This window comes from Neopsephotus bourkii, unplaced genomic scaffold (assembly GCF_033783945.1).
Source record: "Neopsephotus bourkii isolate Nb327-2 ecotype Australia unplaced genomic scaffold, CSIRO-AGI_Nbou_v1 NB_1358, whole genome shotgun sequence".
Lineage (NCBI taxonomy): Eukaryota > Metazoa > Chordata > Aves > Psittaciformes > Psittacidae > Neopsephotus > Neopsephotus bourkii.
Window position 1 is genome coordinate 2,591,421 of NW_026901837.1, and position 27,478 is coordinate 2,618,898.

Below are 27,478 nucleotides of genomic sequence, written 5' to 3' on the forward strand. Positions count from 1 at the left end.
TCTACAAATTTCTCTTCAAATCTCACTATTTCAGAATCCAGTGTGATCAGACTAATCAGAGATGACATTGCTGGGAAAGAAATTGGCATTTCTCACCCACATAGTGGGAAGGGTAACACTTGATAAGTGCCTCTGGTGACAAGTGTTTGCAGCTGGGGGCTTTTCTGCTCCAAAGGCAAGCATGTTTTGCCTAGGTAAAACTTCGTAAGCATGACTAACAAGCATCTCACTTCTCTGGTTTTACCCATAACCCAGCATCAGCTGCCCACAACTCTCATGCAAACACTGAATGTCTAACATCAGACTGGAGCAAACCTGCGGTGTCTAGTCTACCCTATTGTCCATGGCCACTATAGTTGCACTCTCCAGACATGCTCAGCCAGTTCAGGAGCCACCTGAGGGCTCTGATATTTATCAAATAAAAATCTCATCTGGCTGAGGGTATACATTCAGGGTTAAAATCATCAGGCTTGACACAGCAGGAGTCAAATGGAAAGGCTCTGTCTATTCTGATCATCACTGCTTTCTTTCTGTCTTCAGCAGTGTGCGTTTTCCTCCCCATAGTGCTTTCTGAGGGACACCCTGCATGTCTCTTCCATCTCCCAAAACAAAACATCCCCAGGACATTATATTACAGGCTGGCTGCAGGCAGGGAGTTCAGCAGGGAAGGGAAATGCAAGGATTACACTGGAATTGGCACAACCCCCAACTATGACAGCCCACTGCTTCAGGCTTTGCATTTTGGTGTGCTTTAAACAAAGCCTGGCAACACAAACTTTTGCAGAGGAGCTGGGTAGAGGCCAAGGAAGACAATCCCAGCACAGGTTTGCTCCCTGCTTGTGGAAGAGCGGTGGTGGGACCACTGGTGGCCATGAGACTGTGAGACAGAGGATATGAACCTGCCCTGAACACCACACTGCATTGCTTTTATTGTACTGATGGTAAACGTAGCTGGTGGCACCTCAAACTCTGAGAGTTAACAGCTCCTGAATCAAAAGGGCTGCTAACCTAGAGCACTTCTTCGACTGAAGTGTTGCTTTCTTTTGCAACTGGTGAAGTCTTAACACGTGGTGGTCAGAAAACAAACTAAATATTAGCAAACACTTTTTTTTGTCCTCACTTTCTGGTCCCTACACTTGTGCTTTAGCAAAACCTCTTAAAACTACTTGCCACATTTGCTGACATACCAGATTCAACCAGACTGTGCCCAAAATGATCTCAGTGTACTGTATTTGAATTGACTCAGCAAAGACAAGAAGTCAACTGAAGTAGACAAGCTGTTGTTATTACACTTAATTACAAGCCAAACTGTGACTTGATATCTTGCATGCTAAGGGAAATGGAGAAATGGAGAGCATCTTTGGTGGCTGTGTTATGCTGCTGCAGACCCTGAAAAACAAATGTGCTCCCCCGCAGCGAGGGAAGGCAGCAGACGAGCAAACATTGCCTCTGTCTAATGGTGGAGAGTGATAGTACAACCTCCTCTTACAGACAGGAGAAAGCTCTTGGCAGGCTGGGAAAACACTCAGACAAATTACAAGTTGGCTGGAGAGGCCAAAGGGACACCAGAGCTTGTCTGACTGCCCCTCAACAGCATCAGGTGTCACCTGGAAAGGACTTGTCATTTGCCAAAGTGAGTGGCTCCAGAGAGGAGCCTTCATCCCATGAGTGAGGGGAGACCCCACGTGCACGACCCTCAGTTCTGAGCAGCAAGAGCCACCGAGGGAGCCTTGAGCCCTTGCCAGACCTTGCCCAGGAGCTAGCAGCTCCTCTGAGGAGAGCAAGGACTCACAGGGGCAGTGTCAGGAGGGACAGCAACAGATTTGGTGGCCTCTTAGAACTACGGAACTGATGGACAGGGGTAGAGCAGTTGATGTCATCTACCTGGACTTGCGCAAAGCATTCGACACTGTCCCACATGACATCCTTGTCTCTAAATTGGAGAGACATCAATTTGATAGATGGACCACTCAGTGGATAAAGAACTGACTGGATGGCTGCATGCAAAGAGCTGTGGTCAATGGCTCAATGTCCAGCTGGAGACCAGTAACGAGTGGTGTCCATCAGGGATCAGTGTTGGGACCAGTCTTGTTCAACACTGTCTTGTTGGTGACATCAGCAGTGGGATTAAGTGCGCCCTCAGCAAGTTTGCCAATGACACCAAGCTGTGTGGTTCGGTTGATGCTGGAGGGAAGGAATGCCATCCAGAGGGACCTTGACACGCTTGTCAGGTGGGCTGATGCCAACCTCATGAAGTTTAACCATGCCAAGTGCAAAGTCCTACACCTGGGTCAGAGCAATCCCAGGCACAGCTACAGGCTGGGCAGAGAAGAGATTCAGAGCAGCCCTGCGGAGAAGGACTTGGGGGTGCTGGTCAATGAGAAAATGAACATGAGCCAGCAGTGTGTGCTTGCAGCCCAGAAAACCAACTGTATCCTGGGCTGCATCAAAAGGAGAATGACCAGCAGGTCAAAGGAGGTGATCCTGTCTCTCTACTCTGCTCTTGTGAGACCTTACTTGGAATACTGTTGTCATGGTTTAAGCCTAGCCACGCAGCTGCTCCCTCACTTCCCCTCCCTTCCTCCCCCTGCTCCCAGAGGGATGGGGAGGAAAATCAAAAGAATATAACTCCTACAGGTTGAGATAAGAGCAGGCCAGTAACTAAGGTATAACACAAACCACTGCTGCTACCACCAGTAATAATAATGATAAGGGAAATAACAAGGGAAGAGAATACAACTGCTCAGTACCCGCCGACCGATACCAGCCCGATCCCGGCAGTGGTCTAGCCCTTCCGGGTAACTGCCCCCAGTTTTATATCCTGGGCATGACATGCTGTGGTATGGAATACCTCTTTGGCTAGTTTGGATCGGGTGTCCTGTCTCTGCTTCTTCCTGGCTTCCCCTCCTCCCTGGCAGAGCATGAGACTCACAAAGTCCTTGGTCAGAGTAAACATGACTTAGCAACTATTAAAAACATTGGTGTTATTCAGCGCTGTTCCCAGGCCGAAAGTCAAAATCACAGCACTGCACCAGCTACTAAGAAGGAGAAAAATGACTGCCACTGTTGAACCCAGGACAACTGTGTACAGTTCTGGTGTCCTCAGCATTAAGAAAGGCATGGAGCTGTTGGAGGAAGTCCAGAGGAGGGCCACGAGGATGATCGGGAGGCTGGAGCACCTCCTGTATGAAGATAGGCTGAGAAAGTTGGGGCTCTTCAGCCTGGAGAAGAGAAGGCTGCGTGGAGACAGATATAAGGAAGAAATGCTTTACTGTGAGGGTGGTAAGGCACTGGAATGGGTTGCCCAAGGATACTGTGAATGCTCCACCCCTGGCAGTGTTCAAGGCCAGGTTGGACAGAGTCTCGGATGACATAGTCTAGTGTGTGTTGCCCTACCCATGGCAGGGGAGTTGGAACTTGATGATCTTAAGGTCCTTTCCAGCCCTAACTGTTCTATGATTCTGTGACTTCCCTGGGGCAGCTCTGAATGCTGCCACAGTCTGGGCTTGACCCACAGCTCAGCAGCTGGAAAGTTTAGTGGCTTCAAGGAAAGTTAAGAGAATGTGATGCAACTTAAGGGCAAATTCAAGGAAGCAAATAACAGGCTACTAACAGAGTCACTGCCTCAGTTCAGGAAATGACAGTTGTACAGATAGCCCGAGAGAGTACTGGGAGGGAAGTCAGTGTACGTTTGCCCTGTCCTTGTACTTTTCCTAAGGCCGAAGCTTTGAACAACTGAGAGTGGTGGAGCTTCAGTCTGACCTGGGTCTACCACTTTCCTATTCTTAGTTTAAAAATAACAGCAGGAAACTGCTTTACATTTATGGACTTTCATCACTTAATGCAGGTCTAGGCACAGGGTAACCTTTCCTTACTTGTCTCTCAAAAAATGTCATCAGGGCATTTAATTTCCAACCCTGCTTTCCATATTTCCCCATCAAATCCCAAAAAGGAGACAGCAGGGAAACGTCTCCCCACCCTGACACCCAGGTCAGCACTGCAGGAAGGGTGAAGTCTTGCCCCTTCTGGGCAGCAGAGATTCTGTGACTTCAGAGGATCCTGAGGAGCACCCTCTGCACAGCAGTCTGCCCCAGGGAATGCCGGGGTGGGGATTAAAACATGCCCTAAACCACTGCTGGCAACCTGTAAGATGTTTTTAACAGCCTGTGCTTTGCACTGTGCTTGCCCTTCATCATGTTTTGGTTATGTGCTGTATGATTAGCAACACAGCTTACCGTGCTGGTAATTATAGCTGATAGCATAGGGAGCTACAGTACATTTCCTCCTAAACTGAGTATTTTTGATGGACTGCAAAGATCCGTTGTTAATAAAAGTAAATGCCTGCAATAAATGCAGCTTTTAACCTGCGCTCCAGTAACTGCAAGGGCTGAAGGTAAAAATATCACATTAAATTTTATATCAGTAATTCCAGAGGATGATCATTTAAACATACTTTACACCAGGTCTCATGAAAACCTGCGCCTGGACTGGCACAGGGGTGACACGTAGGGAAGGAACAAGCTATTCATGCCTTAAGCCAAAGGAAGGTGCAAAAGTGCAGTCATGTAGAAAATGTGCCCATTTCACAGCAGGTGAAGGAGAATGCCCTTTGCTTCCAGTACAGCCACTGGTCCCAGCTGCAGAAGGACTCTGATTTAGGAGTCCCTGCCAGAACTTGCAGCCCTGCATCCAACTCTTGACTCCTGCTGAGCTTCATGTTTACCAGATCTACGTACCCAACAGCCTATGTGAAAAGATACAGACTCCTTGTAGTCTTGTCTGTCTTTCCTTCAGGAAAGCACGCTCTGAGGGTTGTCATGGTATATATCCCTAGATGGCAACTAAGTACCATGCAGCTGCCTGTCCACTTCCTACTCCAGCTGATAAAGAGGTACTGGCAGCTTATGAAGAGAAACTAAGGCACGGGGGAATATATATTATTAAATGGGAGGGAGGGAATGCTTTTCAGCCAGTAGCAGGACTATTTTCCCCTCCTTTTCTGTGCACAGCAAGGCAGCCTTTTGGCTGTGACCGCTCGGAGATGATGGCCTGCAGAGGAGGTGAGCAATATGAAAAGCATTGCCTGATCTGGAAGCAAATCTTTATACCCGTGTGCTCCTCTTTGGTAGTAATCAAGGACATGAGGCATTACACATCTCTTCATCATGAATACTAAAGCAGCACCACATAGTACGTGAAAGGTGTTTAGTGAAGCGGGCAGTAGGAATTTTTGCTAATAAAAGCATTGAACCAATATTCTCTGCATGTCTGCATGTGATTGCCTAATGACATTGCGTGGAAAGCACCCATCTCACCATTGCTCAAAAAAAGGTCAGGATAATTTTCAACTGTGGCATGAAGTGATTTGCAAAGGTCTTCTATTTCCTTGCCTATTGCCTTAAGGATTGAAGTGAGAACCAGCTGTTTCTCTGGGGGATTCTCTTGCCCATTTTGACTCCAGGAATAGAATTTCTACATAAAACCCTTGAGACTGCCAAGCCAACAGGATCTAAGTAGAAAGGCCCATATTCCAAAACCAGTCATTAAAGAAACAAACAACACAAATAACTCTGCTAGCTGTGGGAACCACAGTGGGATTCACCCCACCTAATTTCAAACCTCAGTTTGTCCATCACCTCAGTATAGGCCCTCCAGTGAATTTAGATGTGATCTTTCTGTGTCACATCTGCCAAAATGTCTTGGGTACCTCAGGTCATCTAAGGTGGCACTAAACTATTTAAGGCAACCACTCTTAGCTATAGGGAGCAATTCAATCATGGATTAAGACAGCTAAATGCTTACATTGAAACCCTTACACAGAGGTGCCTCTGTGCGTGCTAGATATCTGACCTCCCGTGGTTTCAGTGAATATGGCTGATGGTGTGCAGTCATTCAGCTGGCCAGATGTAGATAAAGTCTGTGGTGTGCACTGTGGCTGTAGGGCTCACTAACCAAGTGCAATCTGTTGATCTTGAGAGCTTTGGCACTTCCTTATAGACACCTATATTTGAGTGTCTTAATCCAGAACTAATCCCATTTCTAAAAACTGGGCTTGATTTGTCTGTTTTATATCCAGCGTTAGGGTGAGGTTAATCATATCCTATATATAAATATATATAACCTATATATATATTTATAAAATAAGCCCAGGAAAATGAGCTTATTTCTAGATATCTACAATGCCTGTGTGAATCCGACCCTTGGTCTCATGCCCACCTGCAAACAGCCAGTTCCGTCTTATCCTGTGTTCAGGATATTTCTGGTTAATAACATATTGCATTGCAGAAGAAAGCATTGCCTTTTCGGAAGCAAAAACTCAAGCTTCACAGGTGAGAAAGACTTGAGATTCCTGGGCTTGTCCCAGCCTCCCTGGGAGGTCCCAAGTGAGGAAATTCCTACATTTTCAGTGTCTTCACATGTCCCACAGCATCTCCTTCAGAAGGCAGGAAGACAACCGGACATGGAAAGCAAGTTGCTCCAGACAAGGCCTGCTGATGGCAGGGTCCAGGCTCCTCATGCTCCCGTGACCCATATCCCAAGCACTACCACATGCTGAGTCTCAAGATAAAATGTGCAAAGTAATTCAACACCTCCCATTTGGACAAAATAATGTGTTTCCCCTCTTAGTTCCTAAAGTAGTTGAATTTTGCCAGCTATCTTGTGTTTTAAACATTCTCACAAGCAGTTTAGAAAAGGATAGAGAAAATCCAAACACCATTTCTTCTGCTTGCAGCTACTCCCAAGGAGACTGATCCTTAGGTATTCAGGAAAAGTATTTGTGAGTTTTCCTTACATAGAGCAGTGCCACAGTGGAGCAGACACAAGAAGGACTGAATGTGGTTTTGTTCTGGGCTGTAAAAACATACATTTCTAATGAATGAGCTCTAATCTTCTGTTAAAGCTTGTAGCCATCTATCAGTATCTCCCTGAAGCTCAGCAGAGATTTAACTCTCCTTGATAGAACTGAAAGTAGTAGCAGCATCCAAAAGCACGTATACCAGCATCCAACACTGTGTAGACTCTGCCTATCTTGCCCTGGAGCCATTGTGTCAGCCAGAGAGACTATGGGAGTGAGGGCAAAATGGGAAAGTTTTCCTTCAGTGCCACCATTCTGTGCCTGAGTGATGTACACATGGTGCATTTTTTAGTCTACTTTCCTGCAGAGCATGAGTTCATGTATGCACAAACTTGTGCTCTCCTTCACTCCTCATAAGACTTTTTGACTCGCTGGCTTGTTTCAAACAGACCTGCTGGGGCACAAAAGCAAGGGGTGCAAAGGTTTGCAGGCATTATGGAAATGTGTAACAGAGAGAGATAGGAGACCCCAGTTGTGCTCCCATAGTCTTATCAAACAGTGAGGGCACAGGACAGAATATAAAAGCTTCAATGCTGGGAAAAACTCTTACCACACCTGACACCCTCTCAGACACCAGAATCAAGTGATTACAGGGCACAAATTTATAGAAAACTCAGTGTTCTTCTCTGCTCAGAAAGCTATGCAGGTTCTTTTAATAACTTAGCATTTGAGTTTATCCCCTAGTTCACAGGTAGTGAAGGAGGTGCAGCAGCCACTCTGGCCATGGCGGGCTCACTGCTGCTCGGCTATTTGCATCTTGGGAAATAGCACGTCTCTCTTTGCAGCTAGTTTCAGCTCTTTTCACCTGCTTGTCTCCAGCTGCAAGATGTGCTGGTCACACTGCAGTAGCAATTGCATGGCACTTCATTAAACAACTTGCCAGAGGATCCAAATCAAGCTGAGTTCAAACAAGAAGACATATTTTTACTCTAGCAAATGTGTCCCAGTGCACCAGAAACCCAGCAGTGTTTCCACCACGGGTGTTTTGCTGGCTGCTTCAGGCTCGTGACAGGCAGAGCCCCTTCAGAAGGGGTCCTGCAGCAGGCGTGCTCTCTAGCTGATGAGAACAGGCCCTGCAGAGCTGTGACTAGTATTTTTCATGGCTGTGTTGGGGTGGGAAAGGACTGAGAACCATGCAAGTGTCCAGTGCTGGATTGTGCCCTCTTCTCCTATCTCAGCTGGGTGCTTTAATGAAAGAGCAGGGAGCTGGTAGGAAATAGCACAGGATTCTTCAAAATCCAGACCAGTAAGTATTGATGGTGTCTGATCCTTTCCTTGTTTCTGAGAGCAAAAGAAAGGAAAAATGGTTCCCAGTGTCATCCTACAGCCTGATATTTTTTTTTCCTGAAGTTAAATTCGGCAGCAGTGACAGTGCTGTCCTTGAGGAGGTGTTCGTTTGAAGGATAGCACCCTGGTGACAGCAGGTAGAGAACTAGCTGCATGGCCCCTCTCACTCAGGTTTGCTTAATGAGCCAGAAGAACTTGAAAACCCTGGTGAGAATGAGACCCCCAGGAGCAGCGGAGGCCAGCCTCGCCTCCTGATCTTACCTTTCTTCATTTGGCCTGACGTTTTTGTTGCAGACGAGTAGCCTGTGGTGGAGAATTGAGAAAATGAAACTTTACAGAGAATGAGTGAACGCAGGCAGAGCACCAAAGGGAAGATGTGGAAAATGGATGCAATGAGGCCACGTGAGAGTCAAGGGTCGTTCCGATGAGGTGGTTGAGCCAAATGTGCACAAAAAAAGGGATGAAACAAAGGCAGCTCCTTCATTCTCTCTCTCTTATGTAAAGCCAGTAGTACTGCTTCTGGTATTGCAAAAAACCTAGTAGAAAAACAGTGCCTGGACTCAGTCCCCCACCTCGAAGAGCTGCGGGAGAGGATGGAGTTCCTCTTGCAGGTCTTTGATTCAGACTGTGGTTTATTTGCAAGACAAGGTCACAGCAAAACAGCTTGAGTCCCTCCCCTCACTACCCGGCGACCTCCTGCCGCAGCATCTGGGTCTGCAGAGGTGCCATTTCAATGTGCTAAAAAAAGCCTCTTAAAAACCCCTGTCCTGAAATTCTGAGGGTGGTAAAATGTAACAGGCTGCTGGTGGAGCAGTCCAGGAATTGTGCTGAACTCACTCTGCGAGCTTGGAGAGGCAGGATGGAGAGCTGAGGCCACAGGCTGAGTATTTCCAGTTTTCTGTCTATTTCACAAGTAGTTGCACCTGCAGAACTGCAATCTGCGTTTGCCAAGCCTTGCTATCAGCCTACCTGCCCTTCATCGCTTCATGACCCACACCTCATCTGAGAGTCCTTGTCTCGGTGCTGACAGACTGCAAAGTTTCCAAAGGAGGTAGATCCTCTCCCTCATTGCTTCTGCAAGCCCTTACTCTCCTGCTCAGGAGGCTGATTGCACCCTGCATCCCATAACAGCATCCGTCTGGGTGTAAGAGATGTGTAATGGAGGGCTGCTACCTTTCCAGACTCAAGTCAGCTGAAGATCTGTCCTCACTTCGCCATGGCCCTGTCTCTGGGACCAAGCAACTTTTCCAGTGACCAGGACATTGTTGTTCTTTGGTAGGACAAGGGCAAATGATAGGATGAGGGGAAATGGCTATAACGTGAAAAAGGGTAGATTTAGGTTAGATATTAGGAAGAAATTCCTCAGTATGAGGGTGGTGAGACACTAGAACAGGTTGTCCAGAGAAGCTGTGGCTGCCCCATATCAAGCAGTGTTCAAGGCCAGGTTGAACAGGGCTTGGAGCAACCTGCTCTAGTGGAAGCTGTCCCTACTCATGGCAGAGGGTTGGAACTACACAAGCTGTAAGGTCCCTTGCAACCCAAATCATTCTATGATTCTGTGACTGTAATGTAGAGCACATAGCTCTTTTCCTCCTGAACTGTCAGATGTGATTTCCAACACCAAGATCCTCCAGCCTCAGTTTCTTCAGCTCAGACTCTGATTGCTGGAGATGCAAAGATGCCCAAGATATCTGTTATTAATTAATTAGATGACACTGAAACAAATCTCTCTTTAAATACATGAATGTTTATAGCTCTGATAGGCTTCAACCTATAAAACTGAGACTGTGATTCTGAACCAGCAACTGAAATTAAATTGGACTTTGTATTGTAGCAGGTCCTGTTTCACATATTAAGCCAAGCAATTGCTAGTTGAGATGCCCACGTTTCTGATCACATGCTTTGCCAGAGTAATTTACAGGTTGCTTTCTAGAAGTCCCCTTCTACCATCAGCTTTGTTACCAGGGAATTTTCACAGTTAACAAGCTAACCTTCCTTGAACTACAGGCACACAAAGCAATTTTATTTATCTACAGCCTTCTGACCAGCAAAGAAAGCACCAACTTCTCTTTTGAATGCAGTTGCTTTCTTCTCATCATCTATGTCTCACGCAGAAGCCAGATATTTTCATCACCCATAAGCCACAGATCCTTTCTGCTCTCTGTTAAATTTTCAGAGGCAAAGATTTGGAACAAATGAATGTGAAATGAGAAACATTTATATTATGGCCATTTGAGTTTTCCAGCTGAGTCTGTAATTGCATGATACTCGTATTTTTTCCCTCTTGCTCATCTGGCAATAGTCTGGCCTCTTCTTTTATAATTGCCTGCCTTTCCTTATAGTTTTCTATAGTGTTTAGATTTATGGGACATCTTCAACTAGTGTCTGCCATAAATGGATAATCCCCACAAATCTGCTAGCTCACTTCAGAGAAGGATGCCCCATTCCCAGAAATATTCAAAGTCAGGTTGGATGGGGCTCTGAGCAACCTGAGCTAGTTGAAGATGTTCCTGCTCACTGCAGAGGGGGTTGGACTACATGACCTGTAAAGGTCTCTTCCAACCCAAACTATTCTATAATTCTAAGGATCCAAATATCTCGATAATTTTCCCGAACTGCTTCCAGTGTTTTTTGAACCAGCTATGCATGGCCCTTCCTGTAGGGCAAAAAAAAAAATAGCCAAAGAATCTGACATTTATACATAGCAGGAAGAATAAGCAGGTGCCCAATACCCAGGTCAATATATTCAAGTCAGACAGTGGGAAATGGGCAGGGAGAAGAGGCAATAGCCCTACACTTCTCATTTTTCTAGATCCTATGTGCTCTCTCACCACACAGAATCCCTCTAGGGTGCATTCGGGACAAGACAAGTTGAGAAGGGATTTTGTACACATTTTTGTGGAGGTGATGGAGGAGACTAAATAGAAATAGACCCTGAAACCATGTAGAATTAGCAGAAAGAGTCACTAGCACAAAAAGCAAGTTGAAAAACTGCCTGTCTTCCCCAGATTCAGTGGACCTCCAGCAGTTTAATAAGAAATATGAGTGAACTATATAGTGAAAAAGAGAAAATTGTCATAATGAGCCGCTTGAGGTGGCCTGGTTGTTTTCTGCTGGCATTTATTGCCTCCTGTGCAACTCTAGGCATTTCATTATGGCTTACATACTATCATCCTCAATTACTTTTCCAAATAAGTACATTTCTAACATAGTGACAGCCTGTCCTGAGTACAACCACCATCATTCTCTACCTTTCCTGAGCCCACAATATGGGATAAAGCTTCTGTGCTTCCTTCCTTGCCAAATTATGTCTGCTGAATGAAATCATCAGGACTAACGTGCCCTGTTGGGAAAAAGAGGTGGGACACCCCTCTTTCCCATTAAAATGTGTTCTTCAGGCAGTCTGTGTGCTGAACAAGCAGTCCACTACTTCCCCTATCCCACACAAATGATATCCTAGCAGTGGGACTCAGCAGCCGTGTCCAGCCCCCCTGCTCCCATGAAGCCCATGCTCTGCCTCCTTTCACCGGTAATAGCCAGCCACTGACCGCAGGGTGATTTCTCTCCAACATCAACACACAACTGGATTGTGCACACCAGCTGATATGCCTTCCACAGATATCTGTCCCAGGAAATAAATGAACTCCCTAAATCTGAAGAAGTGATATTACAAAAGTCAATAGGGAAATATAATTTCTTAGACAGAGGGCAGGAATTTCACACATTTCTCACATAAAGTTATCCTTATTCCTTAGGGACCAGCTAGACTTTTATATTAGATTTTGAGAAATAATACTTATAAAAGATTCATCTTTTCTGGCATAAACTGGAGTAGCTCTTATGTTTCTGTCTTCACAGATTTCAGGGACCACAGCTTCTGAAGATGCTCAGAGCTTTCACTTCCACACACAGGAGACATATTCACACCACATTTTAATATTGTAATTGGACAGCATAAATAAAAGGATATTCATTTAATCATTAAGTTCAGGAACAAGAAAAACATGTGCATCACTTGCTAGATCTTGCTGTGTTACCCAGGACTGCTAGGGAACTAGACAGTCACCCCACTGCCACTGCTTCCCACTCCAGAAGGAAAACTCTGGTGCCTAAGTGATCACTGGGCAGTCTGGCAGAGGCTGGTGGTGGTGTTTCATGTCACCGCTGTGGCTTTATCCTGAACACTCTTCATTGGGAAGATGAGATCTGGCTACTTGTAAGCCTGCTGTCTGTCTGGAGGCTGGATCTGCTTTTGGGAGAGGCTGCAGGTGCCTCTCAAAATGCAGAGCTGTCACATCTGGAATAAAACATGCTGGGAAACTGCAAAGCATCCTGGTGCTGAGAACGAATTGTGGGAACATCACGTGCCAAGTTAGCAAGTTGTGACTCACTGTGACTGGGGAGCAAAGCTTTGCTAACGGGCTGCTTACTAAGCGTGCAGCACCCAAGGGTAAAGTTTGCCCCTGTCTGATTATATCTGTTATCCATTTTCTAAATAAACATATAGCCTTCATTTTTCAGAGCTGTTTTGATCCATCTCCCCCTCCAACAAACCAACATTTCCCATTTTCTTGATGACTTTTACAGTGCGTTTGGCAACAACGCTGTTTTCATCACCTAGAAACCTAATACTCAGAACAAAACTGCTCCAGCTGGCTTGTGTTTCATCCTCTGCATATCTTGGGCAATAGATTTTGCAAAATTGTACTGATTAAATATCTGTTTTCGCTGCTCTTTAAAAAAATACACCCCCCTGAAAGGTCCCATTGAATGGCTTTTCAGTCGGCTTGTGCTTGCAAGTGCCTGTCAGTAGAAGGCACACTTCCAAACCAGCTCCAAGAGCAACTAACGGAAAGCTTTTGTGTAATTCCAGCGCTAACTGGTGAGATTGAAACAGAGCACTAGCAGAAGGCGTAAACAGTGTTGCAGTCCAGCTTAAGCCTCCAAACAGTACTTTGTAGGGCCAGAGAAGAGCTCGTGTTGTGTACTCACCCCTGCATACGGTGTGTTTTTTCCTCCACAGCACATTGAATTGTTCGCTGGTTCTTGAGATGTCATTATTTTCATATTTTCTATGTCTGGATCACAAAATTGGCAAGAGATTTCTAGCAGCGAACGGCAATGTCTTCCATTCCTGGCTACGTTTCTTCTAACTAATTGGGACAACAATTTGAGTAGCTAAGACAAGTCATCACAGCTTTGTGGAAATACCTGGGGCTGCCAAGGAAGAAATGTCACCATGCGCAGGCTGAGGCACACAGCAGCCTGAGCCTGACAGCAGCCACGCACTGCACCATATTCTGATTTAACACAGAAGTTTTCACTCTCGGTGGCAGGGGAGCTCTGGGAGCCACTCAGTGCCTGAGGACTTTCCCAGGATGTGAATCACTAGAGAAGACACACACAGTCATGACTGGTGGCATCTGCTTTTCCCCTGGGAAGGGAGACCTGAACACAGCGGGTGCTTAGTGAGAAGCAGCCAGAGTGCCTGTGAGCCACGGTCAGGAAGGGGGGTTTGCTCTGCTCTGCTCCCCCATCCCACAGATCTCCCTAACCCAGAAGCTTTCATAAGAACCTCCATGTCCCAGCACCTCTCTCATTTGCAGAATCATCTCAAAATTGTTCAACAATGTCTTTTAATCCCTTTCTTCTGCCAGCGAGAAGTAGTGACTATAAGATAAAATATCTGCAGGCCACAGTTCACCCTGGCTACTCCTGCATAGGGGATGGGGACACTGGAAAGTGGTAGGCCTTTTTTGTGTGTGTGTGTGGCCACATCATTCAGGGACAGGTTATAAGCTGTTTGGAGCAGAGCGATGTTTGAGACAATTAGTATGTATCTCTTCATGAAACTTCTGTGAAACTCTAAAGGAAGGAAAATGGCAGATTGAAATGTTCCTTGTATCTCCCAGAAATCCAAGGCAGTCTCTAAATGCCAGTGGATAAGGTGTGTTTCAGATACCCACAGTAGAACAGGCGATGTGCCATGCTGCAAACTCCTCCCTCAGCACCTTAAAGACCAAAGTGAGATTTACTGTCTTGCCTTGTAATTTGTATGGGATCCAACACCATCAATGTCATCATTATGCCCCAAATTCTTTGTCTGAAACCATTTTCTCCACTTGGAGTTTACCCTACTTTTCTCCCAGGCTTTCTCAGCTCCTTTATCATCTCAGAGAGCAGATGATTTTAACTACTTCATTCAGAGAGATCTTCCACGCTTGCAAGGAGCCTGTGAGGGGCTGTGGCACAGGGTCATCACAGCGTGTGATAAATGGAGCCTCCTGAATATCTGGAGGAATTTCAGAGTTTACTTATTCATTTCCTTCCACTTCCCTCTAATTTTGTCTTCCCTTATGGAGCACTCCCTCCTGGCCTTCCCAGCACATCATTTCTTTCCTGATGCTTTAAAACCCCTATGTTGACCAGCCTGGCCCACCCTCTCTAGCAATCACTGGCAACAGGACCTTAGCAGCAAACTTTCCACTGTCCCAAAATTAGCATAAGAAATCAGCACATTGACTGCAGTTGTAGGCAAATGTGACCTTTTCAGAGGCTGACTTTATTTATTCATTTATCCTATTTATCTCTCTGTTGCAAAACCAAACAACAAAAATCGTTAAAAAATGTAATACCCTGTCTCCCAGACTTACTAACAACAATCATCAAAATATCTCTGACTGCAACACTTCTTAATGGAACAGTAATTAAGGTTGCTGTTGCAGCCTGGAACACAGGCTGAGCACACAGCAAGACCATCGTTTCCAGCTCTAGTTCCTCTGTATTGTCACTTATCTGTTAAAGTGCCAGACACGAGTACCCCCACTGTTAGATGTGTACCCACATGCTAGCACTGATTGGTAGGAACAGCTCAGGAGCGAGCACATCCCTGTTGCCACTGGAGCTATATATCACGTGTTTCTGAAATCTCAACTGATATTTGAGAAAACGGGCTCCTGTGGTGTCTAAAGCACACAGGTGAGCACTCATGGCAATTTTCACCTGTTCTGGCAAGCTCTCCCCCCTTCTTTGGCTCTGAGAACCATTTCCCTCTGAGCAATCTCCTGCAGGGCTCGCTATCAGCAGCATTCACCAAGCCGTGCCCCAAGTCCCCAAGAACATTTGAATGGGCCTGGAGCCTCACACCTTTCCCCTCCTGACTCCCTGCCTGCTCTGAAGCCTTCACCCAGGCAGGACAATGGGCTCCTGTGTGCTCATCACCCCCTCCCATATGTGCCTATGCACGAGACCTCTGTATCAACAGATCTAAAGATTAATAACTTGGGAGAATTCCCCAGCTTACAAATTCATTAGAATAAGTCACCCACCAGAAGCTTCACTCAGTCCTGCTCTCCCCATTTCACAGAGAAGGATGTTCCTGTGTGCATCCCTCCAGACTGCACACCAGACCACCCTCTTTCCTCCTCAGCATGGGGCAGTCCCTTGCCTACCCAAGTAAATAAATACCTGCATCATAGAATAATAGGATCGTTTGGGTTGGAGAAGACCTTTAAGAACATCACCGCTGGCATTAACCTAACACTGCCAAGTCCAGCACTAAACATCAGCCCTTCTCTCGGCAAACCCTCTTGCTCCATGCAATCTAAGCTGATGAAAAGACAAAAGCTGTGGCAGGAGGTTAATGGTAGCTCACCTGAAGAGATCTTTCTTTTCAGCAAGACAAGTAATTGAGTTTCTTTGCCAGCGCAGCGCCGGTCCCTGTTGTTGACAGAGACTTACCACTGCTAAGTGTGTGAAAATAATGGGTAAGGATAAAAGATCAATCATGATTTTTGCAATATTGCCTCCCAGTTTAATAAACTCATTTAATTAGAAATCATAGGCATCAACCACGGCAAGTAAATTTAATATAAGTTCTGAAACACCTGAGATTGCAGGATTTTACCCTCTCTAATATTCTTGTTAATAAAAGTGTCTCTGAAGTTGAAGGTTTCTGCCAGGAGTCTCCTCCACACTACACAGCTCAAAACCAGCTACCCCAGAGGACTGGCATGTGCCACCAGCACATCTTCATGTCTGCTGCAGGGTGCCCTGACGTGCTCCTGAGAAGCAAACACACAAACCTGTGTCCATGAATGTGTCACCCCATCCATGCACGCATGGGTGAGACGTGACCACCCAGATGAGCTGCACGGAGCAAACACCCTGGCACCTAAGCACCTTGCAGCAGCAACATTGCATTTTTGCTGGTGTGGGTTTTCCCAGATGGCTCTGGGACAACCTTGTTGCTCAGCCCTGAGTCCAGGGTGAGGCATGCTAGGTACCCTACCAGGCTGGTGAGGATGTGAGACTGCCTGATGTAGTGCCAGGTAATGAGCTCATCTCCAGAATCAGACAGAGATTGAAGATAGCTGTGACTGTGTGGGAAGCAGGATGAATTAGTGACATTGTGATCAATCCCATTAGATTAATCACCTGATTTTTTGTTTCAGAGAAAATTTTCTTTAATCTAGTCAGCTGTAAAGAACAGCAGAGCTATGATTTCTGGGGTTTTTTTATCAGCACCCAAAAAGTCCACATTCTTAGAAGGAAAAATATTTGCACAGGCTTACCTTCAGTGGCCTAATACAACTATGGCAATCGCATGAGAAACATAATGCATTAATGTATGTCAAATAAACACAATCAAGGAAAAAGCTACGAGTGATAAATATCTGTGGACTAGGGGACCTGTGAGGTGCCTCCTGAGCAGCAGAGCAGCAGTGCCATATGTGTCCATGCAAGGATCAAGATGCCCTTAGAGCTTGCCCTCTTACCGCCAGGTTTTTGTAGTCCACCTGCCTGGCTTCTGTCTCTGCTGGCCAATAGGACAAAGAAGATGCTCAGCACTGCCCAGGGCTTTGTGGCTGAGTGGGGAAGGCTGGCAAGGAGGACAGGGTGGTCAGAGGGCTGGCAGCATCTGTATCACCTCACGGCTCTCCCACAGCCAAGACAGCTGAGGGGACAGTAACTGATTTGGCAGTCCAGCCCCAGTTCCAGCTCCCACTGACAAGCCAAGAGAAAGGCTTCCCATCCTGGCCCCAGGGCAATGCATGCACCCAAGCTCATGGAGCAGAGGTCCACAAGAAAGGGCAACAAGTTCAGATTAAAACACGCCTCTGAGGCACAGCACAGCTCCACATCACCATAGCTTGCAGATTTTCTCCCCCATGTCCCACTGAAGCCTGAGGGACTGCAGGCACCTCCAAGTGTGTGCCAGCTCAGGTGTGACACAGCACCCTACACGAGCAGCACCCTCCCTTCCCACATTTTAATGAAAACTGATTGTCAGCACCAGAGCGGTATTTTGGTTGCTGAGCATCCTCTTGAATGACTAAAGAGCGGTGAGTGATATGTATTTACATACATTATGATCTATTCCCCCATTGGAAGGTGATTTGTGTAGATAACTTCCATTAATGTTAAAGGGAGTCATTCACATAAATCCTTGGCACATTAATGGCCGACTAGCCTCCTCTCTGTAGTATTTCGTGTTGCTGCATTTAGCGAACACAATATCAACGTGGCCGACTTAATATGCAAATAAATTCAAGTATTTACTGAGCCATAAGAGACAGTTACTAGGCACATCTCATTCATTGTTTGTAGGGAAATAGATGGAAGCTGCCAGATGAAATCAGGAGATAAATGCTATAAACGTTTTTTCGAGGCAGCAGGGGAAAGGGTACTGAGTCTCCACATAAACATAAATAACGATCAGAAACAGTTTCTTGAAGGCATCCTCTCCTCTATTAATTTTTCCTCTGTGTGTGCGTTTACTACACATCCGCACTGAAGCTCTGTTTGTTGTGCTGATGGCACTGGAGTCCCTCACATTCCTCAGGGACAGAGCAGGGCAGTGCACTGTCCCTGCTTGCTTTCTCCCCACCTCCTCAGCAGCTGCCCAAGCTGCTTCTAGGGAACATGCTCACGTTGAAAAGATGGGCCACCCCCTGCAATGCCCTCTTTTCCTGGCAGCAAAATGCCAGGCACCTGGCACAAGAAAGGGGACAGAGACCTTTTGTGCTATTTCTTCTCATGGATGTTGTCTTGAGAAGCTGCACTAGGCATTTGCAAAACAAGAGCCCTCACCACATCCGCGCTATTCCAAGGCAGAGGAAAGGCACCGTCTATGGTAAACAGATCTTAAAATGCACCAGGAAGGGTATGACTGAAGTCCTCCTGAAGTCCACCTGTGTAAGATTTTTAAGATGCCATGCCAAAAGGGTGCATCTTCCACAAGACATTAATTCCTAGTGGTAATAAATTGGGTAACACTGATTTACTTGTTGATTCTTTCAGATGGAAAACAAGGAAGAATTCTGTCTCTACTGCACAGTTCCATAGGACAATTCCTATGCATATACATGCTCATGGGAATGTGCAGGTACATATATCAAAAGGCCTTATCTACCATTAGACTTCACAGAAGTCTGCTGGGACGATTATTATTGAATGCTGTGGGGCTTTTCCATAGCAGTCACCAACAAACCCCTAAGGTCTTTACATCACCCCTGTGTGAGCTCTGGGCTGGTGCATCTGCCCAAGCATGAGGATACAGCAGTGAGGGAAGGCAGGCAGGCATGTCCCTGCAGGGCCGGGTGTGAGCTGAGACAGAGCAGCCAGCACCACCACTGTGCTTGCTTGGCTGCCTGTCAGGACAGTGTGGGATGGCCAGGCACAGTGGCAGCTCAGACTCGAACAAAAACTATATCAGAGACAAAAAATACCAAACAGTCCCTGTCCTTAATATTGCCCCATGGGTTTGTCCTCAGCTAAGACTCCAGAGCTCCACTTTCCCCTGTTCTATGAGCACTTCCTCTTTCAAAATCTCTTCTGTCCAAGTACTGTCCCATCACAAGAGAAGGTCTTGAGTTAGAAACTTACTTGTCTGTGATGTCCTCTCTGGCAGGAAGAAACCATTGAAGACAAATGCTGCTTAGAGGCTTTTTGGTCACCAAGGACTTCTGCATTAACAGGGACATGGCAGCTTCCTCCTGCTAGTGGCAGGGGGCTAACACACACCACCACCAAGAGCCCTTGCAGACTGCTGCCCGCAAGCCAGCCTGATCAGCTCAGAGACATCTCAGGGTGGCATCTTCCTCTGGGGAGCTGTTTTAAGAAGACCTTCCTTGTAGGAAATGCTCATTGCAGCCTGCTGGTAGCCCTGTTGGCTGTGGGGAAACTGGCTCTCAGGCATCTGCTCTGTGAGGCTTGAGGTGTGGGGACAGAGTGTCCTCACCTCCCATTAAATCTAAAACAGTTTTGAAAGCAAAAGCACTCACAGCTTCTGTATGGAAACCTCAGGTGCATGACACCTGCAGGAAGACAGGGTGAAAGTAGAATGCATCGCATACCCTCTCTGCACTTCCCACCAAGTAAAACACACTACACTTCGTGGTACCCCCTTCATACCATTGACACACGAGCAGAAGCATGGAAGGATGGAGATGAGCATCACAAAAAGGTATTTAACACAACAGAGAGGTAGGGCAGCTCTTGAAATGCGGTCCCTCAGGAAAAGGCACACACACATGATGGTCATGTCCCAAGGAATGTGTCAAAGAGAAATACAGCTGAGTTTTTATAAATGACTTGTGCTGCTTGAGATCATGGAGGATGTTGTGAGCAATCACCTATCACTGCACGTGCTGCAGGGTTAACGCTTTGCAGCTCTCCCTGTGAAAGCAAGGCTAGCACAGGTACCAGCAGAGGTCCAGCAGCTGCACTGCTGCTGCTCCCCAACACCCTGGGTCAAGGTGGGAGCTGGTGCGCAGAACTAGGCACCACTTTCTGTGCGGCACCAGTTCCAGATGTGGAGAAAAGCATATCAATGCTTGTATGCTTCTGGGGTAGGGCTGCAGGTGGCTTTAGCTGGGACCCAGGAGCTGCATCATGGTGGCAGGAAGGCAAGTGCTGCCTGCACACCAAGTGAGACCTTGGGCTATTCCCTGCCCTGCACCAAGTGCAGCCCCATTCCCTCCTGCCTGACACCCAGGGCCCATGTGTGCTATGATGCAGGCAGGAGCAGACCCTCTGTGAGGAGTATGGTAATCAAAGCACCAAGAGAGCAATTTAGGGCACAACCTGAAATGTTCCATTTCAGTCACACCTGCTGGGCAATACTCCTGGGAGCCCCACGTATATAAACACTGGAAGCAAAAAGAGCAACAGCTGGCCCCTGGGGCAGCTTTTGTTGGTCTGACATTGCCAATGCCGAGAACGCCAAGATCCACACACGTGCTAGGTAAGAGGAGCAGGAAACCAGAGGTATATTCCTGGTCCCGCTGCTGACCTGGGACAGAAAAAAAACCCTTTGCATCACACACCCAAACTGAACAGAGCAACAAACTCAAACAGGCAGAGAGCAAAAGGCTGACATTTATAGCACCATTTCTGCTGTACAGTGAGAATCACCTTTAAAGATGGGGTCGTAGGGTCAGGATAAACTGCAGGGCAACAGCAAACTGTTCAGTTCATGAGGAATTATTCATCCTTCAGCAGAACATAATTACACATCCAGGCTCCCTCTGGGCAATTCTGTATTTGGGCCAAATTTATACTAGTTCCTAAAGGGAGCAGTCAATCTTAACAAACGACTTACAGTTTCATCATCTTTATAAGGCTTTATTAAAAAATAAGTATATCAGAAGTTTAGATCTTTAATTAGTAAATTTTACCCTCCCCTTCACTGCGCATCACCCTTCCTTTTGTCAGCTCCTCTGTTCTCAACAGAAAAATTCGGTGCAAAGTTGCTAGCTCAGATTATAAATTGTTTCGAATTTTATTAGTCAATAGCAAATTTATCCAGTACTTTTAATGCACCCGTTTATCATGATTCCATTTGGCAGAGCAGTGTGCATTCCCACATGTTTTAGAATTATATCCTTTTCTTAATATACAGCAAAATACAGAGAAAATTTTGCTTCCTTTGCACAGAAAACCAATTCCTCATGAGGCAACTTGTTACAACAGAACTAATACACGTAATTCTTTTATTTCCTCTAAGGTGAGCCTAGGTTTTCTTTGCATAAGTAAACCTATTATTGTTCATTCTCACTGCAGAGAGCTGGGTGGTGACCGTCACCTGCTAAATACTGTAGCTGCTCTTAATGGTCAGCTGGAGAGCTCAGCTGGGAGTGTTCTATGTAAATAAAGCTGACTCCTCCTTTGCACCATTTTAAAGCTGTAGGGAGAGAACTAGGGCAGGATTTTAGGGAATTGGGGTATATTTTCCTCATTGTTGATTTTGTTTTTTCTCATAATGCCACTGAATATACTTTACAAAAGTGAACTAACATCCTCTGAACATAAGAGGGCTTTGCTGATTTCAGTGTTATCAAATGTAAGCCTATTGCTTCACTTCATTTTTAACAGAAATCATTGCTATCTTATTCTCACTGACTATTTCCTGAAGGTCTTCCTTACCCTTATTTATGTGCCAGGCTTGTGTGGTTTCCCCACTCAAGCCTTGATCTCTAGTTTAAAGTATCCCAGATGTTTTCAAACTAATGCTAGGAATATTGGCTAGCCTTAGTGATGTGAGTTCAGTCTGCAGCAGCAAAGCAGCCCCTGGGTACCTCAGGTGAGAACCCAGTGAGATGTGGTGAGGCTGAGGAACTGGTTCACTCATCCCTTTTCTGCTGTCTACTATGGGCTTTGGGTCACCACACCCGAGTGCTGGGGGAGCCTGTGAGGGTGCCAGCAGGTCCCAGCATGGCCAGGGATGAGGAGGATGGACCTGTCCCCACAGAGGGCAGCCGATGTCCCAGCAGCAAGACCATTGATCCCCTGCTTCATCCCAGTACGGCTGGCCTGTCTCCAGTTCCCAGGCTGTGAACAGCCAAGCATCCCACACCCCTCTTTCTCACTTCACACCCTACAACCTTTGCCTTCTCTTGCCTTTTTCCTTCTTTCCATGTTACCTTAAATTTGAAGGAGGAAAGTCATTGGGAGACATCTGTGTAAGGTCAGGCTGTAATCTCAGCCTCCTGAAGCTCAGGTGTGCCGTGTTGGGGTGCTCCATGGTGTTTCTCTTTTAAACTTTTTTCAGTATGTGTCAAAACCACAAGTCTTTGTGTCAAGCAACAGCTAAGGGAATGCCTGAGGGAAAAGCATTCCTGAACTTCTACTTTCTAGGTACCACAGCCACCATCAAGCACATGTACAGTCATGTGTTTCCAGCAGGTGAGAAACCTCAGAGTAAGGTGCTGATTGACCAAGAAAGAAACTTGCCTCTTTCTACACACTCTTCTCCACCAAACACAGGAAAGCACTCGAGTTCAACATTTCCAATAAGTGAAAACAGAAATATCAGATTTGCTGTGCTATCCCGAGAAAGCATTTCTTGCGGTATACCTTCTGCAGTGTTTCTGATCTAATTCGGTACATGTAATTTTTCCATTCCCTGTCCCCCTTCCACACTCCATCGTTAAAAAGCTCGTGCCCCTGCCAGCCTTTCTAATCAGAGTAACACGGGCACTGGCTAAATAACTTTTATGACGGGGCAGAGAGGCTCTGCCTCAGCAGGAAAATCAGTGCAACATCTGAATTAAAATACAAAGTCACCTGCAGCCACAGGCAACTGGGGGACACCTCATCTAAATACCATCACAAAACCTGAACTTGCAAACCTCCAAGCCGTATCCTCAACTGGTGTCAGGTGGGGCTGGAGCCAAGGAAGTTATGCTGATTTACACCCTCAGTGTGCTCAGCTCTACCAGGGACTGGCAGAACAGCGTGATGAAGGATGCTGTAAGTATTCCTGAAGCACAAAGACACTTTTCAGACACCTTCCCTGCTCTCACAAATAGCAACATCCCTGCACTTTACAAGTATTTGCCATTTAACCCCAGTTTATGTGCTTTCTATTTCCCTCTGTGCCTTTATTCAGTCTGAAAATCTCTTAGTCTAACCTTGAGCAAAATGTCTTCAGAAGCCTCTTGAAATAAACCAAGGATTAAACATCAATCCCCCTCCAAGCAGAGAATTCAAACAACTTTGCTTCTGCTGCTTGCCAGATTAACTTTATATTCCTCCAGAAGCCTCACATGCACCAAAACCAAAAGCAACTTCTTTCTCCAGACCTCTGCCATTAGACAAACCCAAGGCAAAGAAACCAGTGCTCAGAGCCATTCACCAGCTATGGAAAGGGAAACGGCGCCCAGATGTCAAAGGCTGAATTACTCACTGAACCACGCCGGGCTTCACCCTCTGTCAGCGAGCGGTGGGCTGGGGCGGCGTCGGAGGCTTGGGGAGCTAGGGAGGGACCGGCTGGGCTAGCCAGGCACCAGCACACATTTCATCCCCGTGCTCTGTCTTCTCTCAAAGTTACCTTTAAGACACCTGAAAAGAGAAACAACTCTGCTAAAGTATGCTCCTTGGCATCTCTCGGAAGCTAGCTGCTGTTAGTCTTGAAGGAAAAACACAGCATATAAATAACATCTCTTCTTTCAGTTTTCAGATAAGGATAAAAATTCAACTTAGCATCTGTTTTAAAGATATAAGATTATAACTGAACTCATTGCTCTATGAACTATCCAAAACTCAAAATCTCTGATATAAATACTGCCTGCTACAAATATTGTGAAATAGCTTGCTTGTAAAATGGAAGATGCATTTACCTGGCAGCAAAAATATCCCTGCTTAGACTCAGATTTGGAAAAGCCCGAAGCCGCTCTGCATGCAGAGTGCTCTGTAGTCAGAAGTCTTCATCAACTGGTGCACACACACACACACACACACACACACACACTCCCACTGCCGTGCAGGCAGCACACACTGATCTGCTGCCCCTCTCCTCACACAAACTGCTCCCAGGGGTAAGGAAGGGTGTGCTTTGGTGAAGAGGGTATCCAACAGAGGAGCTGCAAAGTTATCATACTCATACCATACACAGAATGAGAACTGCTCCAACAAGGCTCAATGACAAACATCAGGCAGAGAAGAAGAAGCATGCTTTCCCCTTACCTATTGCTTAGGTTAAAACACTGAGCAGTGTCTTTAGAGAGCCTGGGCATTGGGACCCAAAGGGCAGAGGACTTTCAGCACAGTCACACAGACCCTGGCAAAAAACATCTTCTCCCTGTCTCTTAGCACAGTGCAAGTCTCCAGCAGCTCAGCTCTCCAGCTGCAAACATCTCATTAGACTAATGCATTCAGCACAGGCAGAAAACTCGATTTACCATAGCTACAGCAATGAATTTCCATTACGATGACAGCTTCAACCACATCATGTCCGGAAAGCAGCCAACCACTGCCTTTTAAAGAACACACACATTTTACACGCAGAAAACGAGGCCTGCACGCCGGGTTTCCTTTCTCTTCACAGCTACACCAAGAAGAAAAATTGCCATTTCTGTTTATTTCAGGAACTCCGCAAGTTGAAAGGTAAAGGCATTTGGACTCTTCCCTCCCACCCACAGCCCCCCCCTCAAAAGCATCATCTTTCGCAATATCGTGCATTGGGTTGCAATGAGCAAAAGGGGTGTTTGCAACATTTCTGGTTAGGCTACCCCTCCTCTGTTGCCATGGAAACCGGACTGTAGCATCAGCCCTTTGTCCCGCTGCTGCAGCAGCCCGGCCAGATGCTGAGCTTACATGATGCCATGGGTGGGAAAGACCAGTCACTTAATTTTGGATAATTTACATGGAAATTTGGGGAATAGCACTTGGGATATTTTTGCCAGCAACACTAAGTGTGTGTGCACACACCTGTACACAAACACACAGAGTCTGCTGTGTTGGATAATTTTACAGGTATGGCCAGGCAGTGATATCCATAATATGCAGAAATATCAGTTATTGCAGCTACACCGTGGCATTTGGGCAAGAGGTGGGAGCAGCTTTTCACTGCATTTCCAGTCACTCATCATAGAAAGAAAGCACCAGCTCTTCCGTTATTTAGAGCAGCACTAGCAGCTCTTACCCTCAACCAAAAAAAAATCCCAAAAAAGTGTAATACATATAATAAATAATGATCATCATAATCCTGCCATGCTCCATTGACTGTGCTAGATCAAATTATCCCAGCAAAGGGTTTATCGCAATTGCTTGCCAGTGTTGCACAGCTCCCCGCTGTCCACTTCACATGCTCACATATACTGCTTTTCAGTATTTATCACAAGCCAAAATGTGCTCCTCACCTCTCTTCCTTTCCAGTCCCATGAATACCTCATTAGATAGGCCTGCAGCCACAGTTACTGGTTTTGCTAGGTCTGTGCTTCGTCCACACTGATTTTGTGCTAGCCTAGTTTTACAGGTTTTAGGGAAGTTACATTCAGTTTATTCAGCCTGTTCTATTTACTGAGGAAGAAGAGGAAAAGCAAGAAACACCAGATCTGGACCATCTGTACCAATAAAAGCTGAGGTTTTCCTGGTGCCCCTCCTCAGCAGCAGGGAGGAGAGCAAGCACCTGCCCACCAGTGACTGTAAGCAAAGTGGGATGCTCAAGTTTACACCACCAGTCCCCTGCAAGCACAATATGGTCAGAAGAATGGTTGGGGTGTTCATTTCTGTCTTGTATTCATGGCTAGAGAAAGACTTTGTACATTTAACAAAAGAAAAGAAAAATAATTGGCGTTTTATAAATCCAGGGGAAACAAGGTGGCATCTTTTTCCTTTCCTTTTTGTTTGCTTTACTATAATCTTGACAGATATTGTGGGTGTGAAAAGAAATGTATTATCAGCACAGGACTGAAACAACCATAGTTTTCACAAGCACATTGGGTAAGGGAGTACACAAGCATTCGTCAGCCCAGCCTTCATCCCAGCAAAGACCCATCATGCTGCTCTTTCCCTCTTCTCTTTTTGTTTTGATAAACTCAAGGTCAGTGGGCCAGCACTCATGCATTCCCATATCAGAGTAAGGAACTGGAGCACCATGCAAATTCCCGATTTAAGTTCCCTAATAGGATAAATGGAGAAAAGTACTAGTGATTAAGAAAAATCATGACAGAAACTTTGAAAAAGCCTCTCTTCTCCTTTAATCTACTTAAAGTATTCTGAGCAGGAGCCTTAGCCATCCCTGTCATTTCCCACTGCCCCAGTGGATGCGCTGCTGCTGTGGTCTGTCACACTCAGCACCGCTGGTTGTGTCACACCGTGTTACCAATGTCATCTAGCATGGGAGGGCTGGCAAAACAACAACACAGCACGGCAGCATCAGCTGTGGCTTCTCACAAAAAGGATGGTATTAATACAATGCAACAAGGAGCAAAGTGTTGGGGAGGAGACTGGAAATGTTTCTTTTTCGTCACTGTTCTTGTTAACACCATGCCTAATTTTGCAGGTCTGGGAGTAAGTTTTGCTCAGTTAAGGACTGCAGAGTCCCTTGGGCCATGCTCTTTGCACAGTTTATTTGACAGACTTGAATTAAAAGTTTAAATTAAGAGTCTTGAGTTTTGGTTTAAAACATACAGCTGGTCTGGGGCAGCTTAACTTATAGCCAAAAGCAAGAGAGGATGAAACAGCACCAGGTGAACAATTCAAAGTATTTACATCTACTGTGAAGTCAAATGGTTCATTTCCAGATCTTGGGCTCTGCAAGAGAGAGGCTGTTTCAGTTACAGGATAAATTTAGGCATGGCCTGGGCTCCTGGGGAAGGACAAGCACCCCACAGGGTTGTCACTCACACAGGACCATGCCAATTCCTTGTGTCATTGTTCCTCCCTAGCCGTTGGCTCTGCAGCGTACCCAACCCTGCAGCTTCACACAGGGTGGAACGGCACACAGCGCTCTGTCACCGCTCTCCATCTACCACCAGTATTAATAAACACCCACAAATTGTAATTTCACTTCAAGCATTACCCTATAATTTAACTAACTCAATTCTTTAAACAATTATATTCAATTACCTTCAGATTTCCATGAAATCGGAAAGCATTCAGGGTAAGTGAGAAAGAAAATTAAATATCCCGAAACAGCCAAAATGTGTGCAGCCCTACTTGGTATTTGGGCCTGGGGGGGGAGAAGCTTGGAGCACTTCTTCCTGCCACCAGCAAATGCCTGGCTGCAGGGGTGACATTCAGCCCATCAGTCATCCCCACGCAAGAGGCAGCAGCAGGTTGGGGCAGCTGCCTGCCTGGGTTATGCCCTGTATGTGATATTTCCCTGCATCTCTATTAGGCGTTTCAGCTTAACAAGATTTTTACCTACAAATCTTCCTGGGTGCTGAATCAATCTCGTGACACGCACCCTGACCCTCTCCAAACCCCCCATACTTGTGTAGATACAGTTGGTTAAGTTATGATAGGGTCTGGTTTAAGGGAATGAATTTGAACAATTACCTTAATTACAAGAGCAGTATCATCTTTCAAGGAAGCAGTTCTCCAGGG

General features: G+C 46.1%; 1 protein-coding gene across 1 annotated transcript in view; it reads right to left on the bottom strand.

The window, feature by feature from the left end:
• Positions 1-24,516, bottom strand: part of SCML4 (Scm polycomb group protein like 4) — a 69,569-nt gene extending 45,053 nt beyond the window's left edge. Inside the window, exons 1-2 of the mRNA XM_061366762.1 lie at positions 24,113-24,516; positions 23,334-23,488 (exon numbers count right to left, since the gene is read on the bottom strand). The gene's annotated coding sequence lies outside the window, so the exon portion shown is untranslated. The remainder of the gene's footprint in view (positions 1-23,333; positions 23,489-24,112) is intronic.
• Positions 24,517-27,478: the final 2,962 nt, after the last annotated feature.